This window comes from Corvus kubaryi, unplaced genomic scaffold (genome assembly GCF_017639235.1).
Source record: "Corvus kubaryi isolate FWS band 111438036 unplaced genomic scaffold, C.kubaryi_AGA036_p1.0 37266, whole genome shotgun sequence".
Lineage (NCBI taxonomy): Eukaryota > Metazoa > Chordata > Aves > Passeriformes > Corvidae > Corvus > Corvus kubaryi.
Genome location: NW_024581081.1, coordinates 3091891 through 3103946, shown reverse-complemented (window position 1 = coordinate 3103946; position 12056 = coordinate 3091891). Strand labels below are relative to the sequence as shown.

At 36.3% G+C, this 12056-nt stretch overlaps 1 long non-coding RNA gene across 1 annotated transcript; it reads left to right on the top strand.

The window, feature by feature from the left end:
- The first annotated feature begins 671 nt into the window (after positions 1-671).
- On the top strand, positions 672-1861 carry LOC121663098. Its single transcript, XR_006015522.1, has 2 exons — positions 672-759; positions 1037-1861. It is a non-coding gene; the product is annotated as an uncharacterized LOC121663098 (long non-coding RNA).
- Positions 1862-12056: the final 10195 nt, after the last annotated feature.

Sequence of the window (12056 nt, the reverse complement as noted above, 5' to 3'; positions counted from 1 at the left end):
CAACTGTACTGAAGGCGCTGGAAGGAGGTAAAAGCCTGTGGTAGATAACTCTGACATATAAAATTCATGGAACAGCTCAGCAAGAGGAACTTGGAAAGACTTCCGTAAAATACAGGAACTAACAGATGTCTTGAGAGAAGTGAGTAGTAGTTTGAATAAAACAATTTTTGGTTCTGCTGCACACTCTGAAGTCTGAAGCTCTATGTTAGCAGCCAAAAAAGTAGGCATCATTTCAGATATAGGTGAAATGTGAAGTACAAAGCTCATTGCGTTCAGAGTTTTGTCTAGCTGCTCAGTCTAAAAGGCAGAAATGGTCATGGATGCTGAAGGACAAAATCAAGTCATTTGTAGCATAGTACTGGCTGTAGCAAAAACAAAGCTATCAACAGCCTTCCTTGTTCACATGGTAAGACCTGGTTTTACTGTCTGTTCAGTTTCCCTCAAGGTAAAAAACTGGCAAGAGGAGAGGCTCTATGTCAGACTCAAAGACATATGTAACTTGAGATGTAGTGCTAAATTAAAACTCCTGTCACACAGAGACTACTTACTATAATTTATGTCAAGGTTAATGGAGTAAAAAGTATCGGAGTATTTTAAATGCTGATCAGACATGTTGCCAATTAGTATTGCTGCAGATTTTTTTGTTATATACCAAAAGGTATTTCAATGTTTCTCATCATTTATGTCTTTTTTACAGGAAGTTGAAGGAAGTATCACAGAAATTTTAAATAAACTGAAAATCACTCAGGAAAATCAGAGGTGAGTATGAAATGTTCAAATATCTATGTCAGTGTCGTTGCACAGAAGGTGTTAGAGTGATGGAAATGCCAGTCATAACAGCTTTGGGCCAAAGTAAGACAAATTAGTTACTGATAGCAGATGCATTCAAGTGTTCATTGCAGAACATACACAGTAGCAGCTGGGAGTCATAATCAGATATTATAGATTTGACTTCAGTGTGGCTCAGAGTATTAAACAATAAAAATTATGCAGAGTTTAATTAAAAATTCTTATTACTTCGGTTTTTTATTTACAGATTCAGAATATTCAAGGTTGGAAGGGGCCCACAAGGATCATCAAAGTCCAGCTCTTGACCCTGCACTGGACAGCCCCAAGAGTTGCACCATGTGCCTGAGAGCATTGTTCAAACACTTCTTGAACTCTGTCAGTTTTGGTTCTGTGACCATACAGGTACAGAACAGACACATTATGGTACTTAAAGACTTAAAAGTTTTCTGACAGCATCCTGCCCACGGTTTTTTACACCTGACTTAGAGAAGTTCAAGCCCTTCTCTGTTCTGACATTGCTCAGTAGTGCCAGTTTTGGTAACTTCTTTGTGCAGTGGAATTTTCTTTATATTTGTAACTGGCTTGAGATTCTTAAACTTCTTTGACATAAACTTAATTGTTTTTTTGAAAGGCATGGATTAGGGGGCCATCTCAAGCATTTGAGGTAATGTATTTTAAGAAGTTAAATCATGCATGTTTGATTATTGAACCTGCCTGTCAGAGGTAAACATTGAATATATTTTTTTCTGTGGTGCTTTCAGTATTTTGTTTTAGCACAAGACTCTTTATTCCTGCCATGTTTTTAATGTTCCAAAGCTCTGGCTTTCAACTGGATGAGGAGCCATCCAGTTGAAAGCATGGTGGAAAAGAGGCTATCCCTACTTATTTATCCACTGTCAAGATCATGAAATGCACACACTTATATAGGTGCTTGTTTCAGCATATTTGATGTAGCTTCTGATTGGTGGTTGCGAGTTTGTAGCACTGTTTTACAAATACTGAGCAAATGTCAGCCCAAACTAAGGCTTCGTATGAGTTAAAAAATATATCTATAAAATATCTCAAAAGTCTAGTTTATTGTCCATGAGCATTTTTTGTACCTACAAGTTATCAGTATAAGAAATCACTGCATCCAGGCAAATCAGGTAGTGGCAGGCTGTAGTAAATTTAACTCCTTAGTTAGCTGCATGCCTAATTTGTTAGTTTATATCTGCATGAGTGATGCAAATGATTTAATCTGTCAGTTGGTGGTGGACATCATAAGTTAGTAAAAGGCCTGAGGACACACAGAAAGACTCACTGACCTGAGTGCATTTTGGGTCAGCCTTTCAGGTTTTCAAACATTAAGCAGGTTTTATCAAGTTGTCTTCTATTGTTACAACGAAACACTAAGAGAAAGGTTTCTCAGATTTAGATGGCAGGTGGTATTTTGTGCCACGGGGACCCCAAACAGTTGCTGCAGGTTCCTATTGTGTCTGTGACCTATATACTTCCATGCACAATTATGAGATTGTTGGTAAGAATCCAAAATTATAGTTACAGACTTCAAAGAATAAGATCCGTTAATATCAAAAAGAACAACTCTATTTTCATCTTATTGCCAACATTTGGTGTCAAAGGGGATGTTTTATTTGCTGACACTGGCAGAAATTTTTACTTTTAAGTTGTATTAGGGAAGTAAGAAAATAATTTTTTTTTTCAAAGAAGCTATAAATCTTAGGAAAAAAGAATCCTGAACTCATATATTATAAAATATAAAAATTTTCAATTAAATTATTTTTTTAAGCTTAAGATAGAATATTAATAATTCTATTACTCAATGAAACCTTAAAATTAAGGCTAAGCTTCTGTTAATTTTCTGTTTCTGGCTCTTTGATTGAGTATTGTGTTAGATTTCATAAGGTGGTATGTACAGTTATGGTACAGTTGTGTTGTTGGAGGGTAGCAATGCAAATAGCTCTTGATTAAGGAGCTGCTACCTAATGATCTAAGACTACTAATACACAATAATTTCATGAACATGCAAAGTAACCACTTTATGGCATGAAGTTATTGTATACCATGTTGTTACGATTTCCTGGATGGATGCATTCATTAGGCTTGATGAGGGGGAGTGAAGTAATTGAAGAAGAAAAACAGTAAAGCAAAGCATGAAATCTAGATAAGAAGTCTCCCCACAAACAGTAGGGAGAGCACTTCCTGGACTATGGCATTTATTTCCCTTCCTGCTTAAATTTGCAAGGATTGCTTTGCCGGAGCTGAGTGCTAGTGGATCTAGAAAGTTATAGACGATTACAAAATTGTGAGCAAAATTAATAAGTGTTTTGGTTACGGATAGTTACATTCCCTTCAGGAACTGAACATAGGTCAGTGTAGCTGAGGTGTTAGAGACAATATACAAATAGAAGAATTCTTTGCTCTTTCCCTTCAAAAAATATTGATGAATTATATCCTAAGAACATGAGCAACAGAAAAGACACAAACAAGGTTATAAGACATGATCACACTTGCATCTGCTTATAAATTACAGAACCATGCATGAACCTACTTTCTGGTATTTCTTTGAGTTTGAATCGAGAGTTGCGTGATCTGCAGGTCAGATATGGGACTTAGTGGATAAAAGTCAATGTCATTTGATGGACAAAACTTGGACAAAAATAAAGCACCGTTCTGTCTGAGAGGATAACAGGATAAATTTTTGTAAAAATTAAAATTTGAGGACATTATAAATGTGAAATAATTGGCCAGCCAAAAGTCTATTAGAAATAAAACATAAAGGTAATTGGTAGTAGATATAGTGGAATACAAGGTTAATTAGTCTCATTTGTATGATGTTAATAATTGAATGTAACCAGCCCTGGGACACTTACAGAAGCTCTCTCACTCAATGTTTTAAAAAATGTAACAGAAGGACTTTTAAATTTTGCTTCAAGCAGAGCTTATGTATAAACCTTTTAAAGTAGCACACTGTCTTGGGATATATGCATAATAAGATGCTTTGTCAAATGAATGTCCAAAATTCTGCTCTCCCCCACAATGTTAAGAATCACATTTCTAGAGCTGACATTATTCTCTTTCTCCAGGACAGATTAGGAAGACTGAAACATTAATGGTAGCATGAGGTTTCTGAATCAAAGTCTGTCTTCAGGCATAATTAACAGAAGGCGTCTAATTATTTGAAGTCAAAACTGTATCATCCTTTGCCCTTAATGCACATAAGATAACTTAGATGACATTTAATTAGAGGCAAAGCATGGATTAATACTTATTTAATAGCTTCAGTAGGAGCTTTCCTCAGGTGCTAAGAGATTGTCCAGTGAATTGGGGCAAATATTTAGCCTGTGCCTGTAGCCAAAGAAACAATTTGCAGCAAACTATTTACTTAGCCAATTTCTGCTGTTTCTGCAGTAAGAATATGATTTCTTCAGGCTTAAAAGCTATCTTTGATTTTTTTTTTTTTTAGTTCTCATTTGAGAAACTAAAAATGTTCAAAATACAAAATTTTGAACACTACTTTTTACCTGTAAATTGGTGAAGTAATAATATGGTTTTATTTGTTTTCCTAGTTAGAGGGTTGTATCCACAGCTGTAGTGGAAGTAGTAAAATTTATTTTGGATTTGAATTGGTGAGCTGTCTCACTATTTTGTAGAAACATTTGTTGTCAGGTTTTAACAGCTCTGTTTGATCCATGCCTAAGTCACTGTAGGAAAGGAAGGCAGCAGGGAAAGCAAGCTACGCTGTGGAAATGATGATGTCCACACTCTGCATTATAAAACCTTATGGGCCAGTGCCACAGATATAAACCATTTTCACTTTCAGTACATAATACCAGATCTAGAAAAGGTCTCTCTTGGACTCTCTTCTTTAGAAATGTGTAGAGGGGATGCTTTCTAGAGCTGCTGCATCTAGACAGCCCAGATGCTGTCTAGCCCAGATCCATTCCAACACATTTCAGTTATCTAGCAAGATGGTAAGGAGGATGAACCATCCTCTGGAGATTAATCTTTCTCTCTTTGTAAGCAACTTTGAGTGCCTGAAATTAGATGAGTTGGTCCTAGTTCCTTTTGTATGCCTCCTAGTGGGAAGACTCTTCGGTGCTGCCGGAGTTTACATTGGAGTGTTGACTGTCACGGACTTAGATCTCAGTTTCTGGTCAGTGTTTGTGCTGGTTGTATGCTATACTTCTTTTTAGAATGATGAAGGATCTAGCAGGGGGAGTTTTGTTACCTGAAAAGGTAAAATGAATTTCTGAGAGTCTAGAAGAAAATAAATAAAGAAAGACAAATACTCACCACTTCAAACATACTCCTAATTTCTTGAGGGTGTGCCAGTGGAATCCAGCCTTGAAAAACTGCTATTAAACCTCAGAATCACATATTATAATGAAATGTCAAAATCAGAAATGTGTTTTCATTTTTGAATACAATATTGTAGATAACTATACTGTCTGCATAAAGAGATGTTAGCATATAACATTTTTAGAAAATGTCTAGTGCTAATAATTAGTTGCATTAAGCAGTTGTGTTATTCTGTGCAGTTTTCAGTAGACACTGCACTCTTTCCATCATGGCTCCTTTCCATATGGGAGCACCAGCTAGTAATTACACTCTCAGGAGACAACTTCCATGTGGAAGTTATTTAAGTATATGTCATTGGTGCCTGCTTTGCGTTTCTCCTAATTCTTATCTCACAGAAGGTAAATAGTAATGAGTGTTTTGGACCAAACCACTACACTATATCAAAGCTGCATCTTCTAAATAAGATCTGGATACTACTCTTGGATTACACCTCGAACTATGATGGTGCACACTGGCATATGAACACTGCTTGTGTGAATCTTCTCATGACTCCCAAATTTTGACTTCCGTTTTATGAAATCTTACAGTGGATGCAGTTTTTTTTAAAGCGTAAGATGTGTTCAGGTGCTTGATTTTGCAGAAAGCCTGAAAAACTAGGTCAAAGAAAAGAAGCAGTCCTTTCAACAGGAAGGGGTGTTGTTTAATACCTGTAATTAAACCTCTGCTATGAAGAGTGGTTGTTTACAAAGGAATGTGAAGGAAAAGTATGAAGAAAACAGATCAGACCAACAACATAGCTGTATCCATGCTAAAGAAACATCTTTTTTCCCATGCACAATCAACCTCTGGAAAATGGATTTTTTTTTTTTTTACTATGTTTTTTTAAATTTAATAAGTAATCAGATGGAAAGGGGACATGGAAACAGTCGCACTTGGTAGCAAGACAAACCCAGAGATGTCAATGTGTCAAATGGATATATTTGCATTAATTGGAGGAACATTCATTCCAAGAGACTCAGACTGTACATCCCAGTTTAAGCAAAATGCATAGTCTATTGCTGGCAAACTGGGATAGGTCTTATTAAAAAAAACCCAGAACAAAAAACGCCAAACAAAAAACCATAAGACAAATAAGAAATAATCAAACCCACCATTTCCAAACAGATAAAATGCCTACCCCAAAACAGCAACCCAGGGGTCTTCAGATTGCATGAAGTTGTTTCTTATTTGCTTAGTGGTTGTTTTTTTTTTTTTTTTCATTTGGTTTGGTTTTTATTTTTTGGTTTTGGGTTTTGGTTTGTTTGGTTTTGTTTTTTTGTTTGTTTGGTTTTGGTTTTGTGGGTTCCTTTGTTTTATTTTTTGTTTGGTTTGTTTTTGTTTTGTTAAGTGTATATTTTTTTGTTTGATCAAGTTTCATGAACAGGTTGTCACTGTAGTAGGTGACATTGTAAGACATCAAGTTGAAGAAGTCACATAATGGAGTTGAATTCTTAGGGTTTTGCCTTGTTTTAGATTCAGGTCCATAAGAATTTGTAGCAGCTAATAGTAAAACATTGCCTTCCTCTACCTTCTTTCTGGCTCAAGCCACTGTCTAAGATGAAGTCCAAATTCTGCAGTAGTACCTGTGGCTTCTCAGCATTGAAGTGTGTCACTTGCATTGGACTCCCATGGGGTCTACCAGTGAGGCATTGCTGTCCCAATCTTACACACAGACAGATCATGAATCCAGCTTGTCCTAAAAGATGTATCTTAAAATATTTTTAAAATTTTATTTTAGACCTATAGGCCCTTTATCCTGACTTCTGAGGAAGAGTACAGAAACATGTAGGAGAATTAACAGTGTCTCCTAAGTTCTAGTGAATGACTTTTTCTTTGGATCTGCCATCTTCTGCCCTCCATGCTGCTAGAGGGAATTGAAACAAGTCATTATGAAAAAGGAAGAGAGAAAGACAGTAGTATTATCTCCATGAGTTGCTGTCCAAGCTGGTATTTGTCTGTGGAAATCTGCAATAGAATGACATTTTTAGCAAGAAGTGAGAAGGATAGGATTTTTTATGGGTAACAAGGGCAGTCAGAGTTATAACAGTTACGCCTGAAAACAGGAAAAGACTTGAAAGTAAGCCAGAATCCCTCAGTAATATCTAATATGTGAAGTAGGAAGGGAACATCCTATAGCAACATATGGTGCTGCTCACTGCTGGAGATAGCACCCTGTGGAAAATGCTATCTGAATTCGGGCCCAAGGTGTCAGTTCCCATGTCTAGTTTAGAGATGGAAAATGGAGCGCTACTGCAATTTATGGTTGCCCTGGAATGTATTCTGTGAAGGTAATTAAAAAATATATATATCTATATATATCTATATATATATCTATATATATATCTATATCTTTTTTTTAAGACATTTTGGGTCATTTCAGTAAAGTCAGGGTGGAAGAAAGAAAGTGATTTGAACTTTTCAAGGACAAGTTGCATTCACCTCACAATATAAAACATTCACTACCTGAGTCTGATCTCTACTTATGTACAAGTACTGATTAGTATTCTGTGAACATGAATGCATGTTTTGAATGCACTAATTATTACAGCATATTTTTAATAATTCTCTTCTTGTAACCCTCAATTTATCTTTATTGCATTTATGAAATAATGTAGGAGCTCCCAGAAGGTGAATGTAATATTATTTTGTGCTCACCTCTCATCAGAGACTCTGCCAGAAATTTACAAACATCAATTAAGTTTCACCATGCTGCCATCTGGGAAATAACTTTTCTTACACCCATGTTGCAGATTGATAAACAAACAGGAGCTAAATAACTTGGCCTGGATCATGTCGCCAATTGGGAATAGAGTTCTCACACTGTTTCCCAGTCCCCCACACAGGTCTAACCAGTAAACATGCTGCCATGCAGTTTAGTTACATTTTGGACTGTTTTTAATGACCTGAGTTGCGATTTTTTTTCTTCTGAGTCATCCAAAACTTGCAAACATTTTATTTTAATAAGTAACACTCAGGCCAATATTTATAATTAAATGTAATGTTTATCCTTACCTTTGGCTGGTTGTAAGAGTTGTGTATGCTGCTAACACGGGATGATAGCAAACAAAGCGCAGATAATTTTTTGTGATTCCCTTATAAAGTGTTCCCACTGATACCAATGGCTTTTGGGTCAGTTTCTTATACTCATATTATAAATTGATCTCTTCAATTTCTCACTTAGTTTATTTTTTCCTTGCACAGAATCCTTTCCCTTTTCTAATGTTTTTAGAAATGTTTCTAATGTTTGATAAGGCATACACAAGTGATGAGGAGATTTTTTTCTGTTGTGGATTCTTACACAGTTGTTCACTCAGGTTGGACTGATTGCAACTTTTTTTTTTTTTAGTTATTTTAAATTTTCTTCCTGTATTGTTGGTAACCTTTTTGAACCTAACAGTGATACATCTAATTGTGGGTGGAAATACAAAGCTTCTAGTTATTGCAATTGTTCTCTTCCCATTTCAGCTCTAGGTAATTAAATTTTTTGGGGGGGGAGGTGGGTTTTAAAGGTCATCTCAGTTTTCCCTTATGTGTGATATTAATTATAAAGGCATAAGGACCACTACTACTGTAGTCACTCTACAGCATTGGAGGATATGCTGCCATGTGAAAAATGGGCCATTACTGCTAGACGAGTGGACTTACTTTTCGTGCAGAGAAGGTGGTGCCGAAGAAACCTCGGTATGTCACTGTAGTGATAACTTCCAAATTTTAAGGACGTGCTCACAGGAGGAAGCCATCCTTTCTAACCGATGAGACTTAGGAATGTCAACTGGTTCTTTCTCATTTGGCACTGGGATAGATGATCATTTAAACAGACGGGTAGATACACTGTGATAATTCTCTTTGTAATAAACATAATTATTATTTAAAAATCTGTCAGATTACACCTCAAGTGTTAGCTTAGGGAGCAGTCAGGGAAGGGCTGGTATTACCCTGAAGTGAGTAGTTACTGTTATGTCTGTTCCCAAGTGAAATCCAATCATATGCTGCATACATTAATCCCAACAGGATGACTCTAGAAAGTATGATTAATGAGGTTACCTGTATCTAAAGAATACAGGTTAATTATGTAAAGAAGATATGCATAAGGATTTGAATCTGCCCAGACAGGCCTTTTGCTGTTCAAGGGGCTACAAGTCTGTCAAGCACTACAGCACTCATAGCTGACTGCTTGCCATTTGGACCCGTGGTAATCACTTCTAATCATACCCAGGGAATACCAAGGTTTCCCAAGTGGATGGGAGCAGCCAGAGGGTGGGAAATCATAGGACATCTTTGAAGGAAGAAGTGATGGGAAGAAGATTTGAATGAGAAGATCTGAAGTGTTGAGGAGAAGCAGAAAGTAGAGGATCCCAAATCAAATACTCTTCTGTTTAAAAATTTCATGCCCTGTGACTGTGTCAAGCAACTAGATGCTGGGACCTGAGCTATGAATGTCTAACGGTGGGTTCCATGTGAACCTTTGGAGCTGAGAGAAGTAGGAAGCTTTCTTTGCATATTTTATTTATTTATTTAGTAAAATATTTAACTTTCATCTCTTTAGCTTCTGTCAGTAAATTGTTTATTTTACATTTACCTTAATTTAGATTGAGTTCAGGTCAATTTCCGGGTGCTGGCAAATGTCAAGATCACTAACTTGTTTTGGGGAGGGAATTTTAAACTTGACTGTAGGAATATTATTTTTTAATTTTTGTTTTGTTTTGTTTTATTTTACTGTCCAGTAAATCTATTGATTTTGGTTTCCAAAAGGAATCTCAGTATCTGCCCATCTGCATAGGCCAGTTTTCAAGATGATGATAGAGATATATATGAAAGAAGACTCTTTTGGTTAATGGCATTAATTAAGTACAGAATAGTCTGATCCTCAAAGAAGTAGTTGGGATCCAACATTTAATTTACAAACAATTTTACAAGATTGAGTAGGCAACTTTTCTCAAAAATACCCTCAATCCCCTCCCAATAAAAAGGCAAACAAAAAGGCCCCCATTCTTATACTTTGAAAGAATAAAAATATTCATGACATCAACTACAGAGGATAAGCTAAGGAAGGGCTTTTTGATTAAGGTAAGAATGGAAGAGGAAACAATCTGAAGTGGAGGATATTAAATGGAGCATTAAAAGACAAAAGACACTACTCTGATGCATTCAAGAAACCAGAAATCTGTCCCAGATCCAGAAGCAGATTAGCAGAAGAGAGTCTGAAACCAAGGTTTAGAGTTTAAGGAACTAAGATAGAAATCCCCTCTGTGTTCTAAAGCATGGATGCAGCCACGGTAGATAGGCCCTGAACATCTGGATGTCATTTAGGATATGAATAGTATGAACAGTTAGTAAATTCTATGTATTCTACACAATTTTCTGTACCTCAGTGGTGAGCTAAGGCACTAACATAAAGCCACCTTGGACGCGGACGTGGCACTCCTCTTTCATAGGGTGTTTATGGTGTTTATATTTGCGTTTGTAATATAGATGCTATTTCTAGGACACCAACTTACTGCAAAGCGGAAACTTGAGAGTTCTATTTTTCTTTTACATACACACATGCCTCTTATAAAGTGTCTTTAATTAGATCCCCTTTAGCCTATATGATTAATGTTTTCTATCCCTGAACATGCAAGATTTTGGTAGAAGTTTCCACAAGACCCTTAAAAATAGAACATTTCTCTCCTTAAGTCTGAGGAGAGCAGGCCTTCTAATTGGGTTTTAAGATATTCCATTGCAACTTTTACTAAACAGAGATATTTCTCTTTGGTGGTAGAATTTTTATTTTCTTCTCGTGTAGTTTTCTCCTGCACTCTGAAAATCAACTAAAAATGCCATGTAAATATTATTGTATTCCCGTTCTATTAATAAAATGAGAAATTATATTAAAAAAGAATGATTTTTAAAGCCAGAATTATTCTCATAGTGAAAAAGATGGCACAGCTTTAGACAGTTATTTTCTTTTTTACTCTGTTCTATTCTGATATGTCAAACTATCCTTAATCCAGCAAGCTCAAACTTGCGAAGTTTTTTAATATAAATGATGAGTTGGGTGCTTGTATCACAGAAACACAGAGCTGGAAGTGTGCTCTTGAAAATTAACCGAGTCCCACCACCAGTTTAGCCTGTTATTAAAATCTTAAAAATGTAGAGAGTGAAGCAGATTCTCACCCTCTGTAGCTTGTCTCATCTTGTGCTTCTGTTTCCTTACTTTTAGCTAAAAGTTTTCTGTTTTAGAAAGTCTTTGTAGAAGCACATCTGGCTGACTTCTTCTTCCAGTCTTTGAGAGGCGAATTACCTTTTAATGAGGTTTCAGTCATGCAGTTTGATAGAAGGAAGAAGACTGTGTCCTTACTAAGTGAAACATCTTTTAAGTAAAGAAAAGGACCAAGGCTTCTGAATGTGAACACCTTGTCTTAAATAAAAGCATACCTTGTTCAGTGGCCAAACTCTCACTACCGTGCAAGCAGTACTAGGATTTCATTCACAGGTTTTGTATCATGGGCCAAATAATGCAGAGGTAAGTCTGTTTATTGCCAAATTGTGCATTATAACAGGTAAACAGAGAAATGTGAAAGAACACCTGCTTCTGAAGGGATGAATCCCTTCAGGAGAGGGTTTTGGCATGAGGAAGACTTTTGTTGGCAGAATTCATTTGAAACTGGAGGAAGTCTCCTTCAATAGCTCATTCTGTTGGATTATCAACTTGTACTTTTTTGTAACTATCCAGGAAGGGGTTTTCTTTTCACTTTAATTTTAGATGCTACTTGCCCATAGACATATCTCTACAGTGTCATGAATGGTTTTTCAGTTCTGCAGTTCACTTGGTTTGCTTGGTTCATATCTCAAGCAATGGTCAGGATTGCAAATTACCATCAGAGGGAAAAAAACAGGCTCACTATTCTCTTGTACCTTAAAGCAAACTGTCTCAACTACATAGATCT